We start from the raw sequence: 4160 nt of genomic DNA on the forward strand, positions 1-4160 counted from the left end.
TCCCCGCGCCGGCTGTCTGCAGGCGTTAATAGCGACTTTCAGCACAAAACAAAGATGGCCGCAGCATCTGGGATTGCCCGGATGAATATGTAACTCTCCCTAGACTCGCTTGGCCACGCCCCCCTGGGAACGGTCTCCCGGGTCGCTGAAGGGACTGAAACGCGAGAAATACCCTTAAACTAGCTGTGGAGATAGGGCACATGGTAGTTAAGGGTGGTAGAGAGGAGACACTGCGATTGTACCCCTGGGTGAGAAGCAGCTGTTTTCCCGCCCCGAATACTCAGCAGACAGCCAGAGCCCCGCCACAGTGGGGAGCTGGAGGTGGGGCGAAGCCGAAGGTGACGCCATGAGCGCACAGGGGCGGAGCTACTGCCCGCTCCCAGGCCCGCCAGCACCACCCCGGGGCGTTGCCGCCTCCGCCGGGCCTCCGGAACGAGCCCAGGTGCGCGCTCCGATTCGCAACGCGCCAGGCCACCCTCCCACAGCGGCCCAACGGCACAGCACCGGAGTCAAGCCAGCTCGGGTGCAGCGCGCCACTCGCGTCACTTCGCGTCATCCGCCCCGCCTGCTTCCCAGGGCTCTTCGCCCCGCCCTTGCGCAGGCTTATAGCAGCTTTACGGGTCCGCCCTTTTTCGAGATTTGAATTTTCCCTAGCAAACCCAGAGAAGCAAAATACCCGGATGTGAGCTCTGTCCTTTTCGCGCCAATACAGTAAATTCACACAACAACTTTGACAAGGGATCGTTACTGTCATTATTTCTACGTTCTAAGTCTCCCAGCAGGCCAGTTAGGCACTGCAATGTCATCATCATTATAGGCAAGCACAGTGGTCCTAAGCTGATGTCCCAGAGCCTAGACCAAGAACAGATTATTTCTCCACGTTAGTCTCCCTTAATTTCATCCTTATTTTAACTAACTTCTGGTGGAAATTTGGCATTTCCAGTAATTACAAATATAGAAAGCAGAACATAGAGTATCACACACCTGTGACTTTGTCATCAAAGGACATGTACAGATCATTACAGGTCCTGTAGCTGCTTTGTACAGATCTAAAAATTAAATTACAAGCTCTACCGGCAGTCTGAATTGTAGCACGAATCTCTAAAGGGTCTTATTAATAAAAACAAACCTGGAGCCAGGTACTGGGGTCAACGCTGGAAGATCAGAGAAGCAGAACAAGCCAGAGCCACCTCACCTTGCCAATTCCTCAGGTGATCTGTTTCCTCAGACTGGAAGGCTCTGAGTCCTCATCCAAATGGATCTCAGCTGAACTGCTGCTAAAAGCCTAAAAGCTTAACCAGGCCTAGTTCCTGGTTTTCACGCCTTATATACCTTTCTGCTTTTTGCCATCACTTCCTGGGGTTAAAGGCTCACTTCCTGAGGTTAAAGGCATGAGTCACCATGGCTGGCTGTTTCCAGTGTGGCTTTGAACTCACAGAGATCCGAATGGATCTCTGCCTCCCAAGTGATAGGATTAAAGGCGTGGCCTCTATGTCTATCTAGTGGCTGTTCTGTCCTCTGACCCCAGATAAGTTTATTAGTATGCAAAATATATTGGGGGACATATATCACCCCACTGAATAATTTTAACTTTGATGTTACTGTATTGAGCCTGCCAGTAGATCTTGTAATTTGTTAGCAATAAAGCATGCAAATTACCTTGTCACTTTATAAACAATGTGTGTAATAATCCTGTTTTCATGTATTAAATGTATTTATTAATTCTTGGTTTTAAGTTATCCCGTTGCAAGTACTCATTTGGCAAAGGCCAGAGATGAGCCCCTGCTTATATGGCTGTACCACCGATAGCTATGTGACCTTGACCAATCTCTTTTATAGCCCCAGGTCCTCCCTGTAAAATAAGGGAGCTGACCCGCTGGTCTCCCAGAGGTTTGACTGAATTTAGCATGTTTTGCTCTCAAATTCAGAAACTATTTGGTTCCTCTGGGGTTTGTGGGCTTATGAGTGGCTAAGGTCATTCAAATATTTGGTAAGTGTCTCATGCTATGCCTTCATATCTGCAGAAAGATCACAGATGACAGTCCTGGGGCCCAACAGAATGTTCTCATTAATGCTGCAGGCCAAAATACCACCTCTGTTCCACTGTCTGGAGGTGACAGTGGCTGCTGCTTAAATCCATATAGCCACAGGAAAAAAGCAAGTGTAAGGAACACAAGTTTTTTTTCTTTCTTTTTTTTTATTTAAAAAAATTTTAAATTCATTTTACATACCAACCACAGATCCCCCTCTCATCCCTCCTCCTGCTTCCCCATGCCCCCAACCTGTGGTGATATATTGGATACCCTAATAAAATTTGACTGAAGATCAGAGAACAGAACAAGCCACTAGATTAAACATAGAAGCCAGGCAGTGGTGGCACACACCTTTAATCCTAGCACTCAGGAAGCAGAGATCCATCTGGATCTCTGTGAGCTCAAAGCCACCCTGAACTACATGAGATTGACTCAGTCTAGGAGAGAAACAGAGCCAGGCAGTGGTGGCACACACCTTTAATCCCATCACTTGAGATTCATACCTTTAATCCTAGTATTTGGGAGGCACACATGCAATTAATCCCAGCACTAGGAAGGAAGTGATGTCTGGGTAGAGAAAGGTATATAAGGCATGAGGAGACAGGAACTAAGGATTTTTGGCTTAGGAAGCTCATTCGGCTAGAGGCCTATTGGCTGAGGCTTTTTTCAGGCTGAGGAGTTGGTGAGGTAAGAGGTGGTGGCTGTGGCTGGCTCTGCTTCGTTGATCTTCAGGCAAATTTTATTAGGGTACACAATATATCACCATACCCACTCACTCCCCATCCCCTCCTCCTTAATGGTAGGAACATGAATTTTTGAAGGAAGCTCCTTAGCTTGGAAATTGTTACACTTATATGGACATAGTGGTGGAAATATGAAGCTAATGCCTGCTACATAGATAGTTCTGTAGAAAAGTAGAGGGAAGGAGAGGCAAAATACATTGTCATGCTTTGCAGGATGTCCCCAAAAGACCCAAGACCTAAGAGCCAATGCTGTGAGCCTTCCCTGTCAGTTGCTAGGGGCAAGCTCTGAAGATCTATTCGACCTGGAACAAGGGTCATAGCAGTTCAAGAGTAGAGGGGAGTTAAGCTACAATGTAACCAGCCTGGTTTCCTGACAAACTTGGGCAATTGGTTTCATTGTATGTGACTTTCATATTGGACCCAGGTAGACTTTGATCCCATTGCAGGAAGAGTTGCTTTATCTATACCCTTCCTGGATGTCGACTGTGGTGATATATTGTGTAACCTAATAAACTTGCCTGAGGATCAGAGGACAGAGCCAGCCACTAGATTAGACATAGAGGTCAGGCAGTGTTGGCACACACCTTTAATCCCAGGAAGTAATATGATAGGGCAAATAAAGGTTTATATGGTGTGAAGAAACAGAAACTCACTCTCTTTAGGCTGAGGATTTTGTAGAGGTAAGAACTAGTGGCTGGCTGTTCTGCTTCTCTGATCTTTCAGCTTTCACCCTGTATCTGGCTCTGGGTTTTATATTATAAGACTGTTTAAGATCCAAACAACAGTCGACCTTTATTCCATTGATAGTATCTGACTCATGTCCTTAGTTCACCATTATGCTTACTGGAATATAGAAGAGTCAGTCTAAGCCGGGCAGTTGTGGCCCACGCCTGTAATCCCAGCACTCATGAGGCAGAGGCAGGTGGATCTCTGTGAGTTCGAGGCCAGCCTGGGCTACAGAGAGAGATCCAGGACAGGCTCCAAAACTACACAGAGAAACCCGTCTTAAAAAACCAAAAAAAAAAAAAAAAAGAGCCAGTCTAATATGGGTGTCATTGAGCTCCATATGAGTACAGGGAAGGATGTAGAGACACCAGGTAGGGCTTCAGCTTGTGTCCCAGCTGAAGCCTTTTCAGGGATACATGTGGACGGCACTTTGAGTCCAGCCAAAAGGTTGGCTAGAAGGAATACGATGAGATCCAAGTGTACTTAAGGAAGATTCAGGGCCTTAGAATACAGACCATGTTAACCCTGGCTTGGAGGTAAGAATCCCAGAGCAGAGGTGGCCCCCAGACATGGAGACAAATTCAAGATGAAAGCTTCAGTTCCCTGGTGGTGGTAATGAGTTTGGGAGAACAGTGGGACCCACATACTAGACCTGGTG

Source organism: Peromyscus eremicus, chromosome X (assembly GCF_949786415.1).
Source record: "Peromyscus eremicus chromosome X, PerEre_H2_v1, whole genome shotgun sequence".
Lineage (NCBI taxonomy): Eukaryota > Metazoa > Chordata > Mammalia > Rodentia > Cricetidae > Peromyscus > Peromyscus eremicus.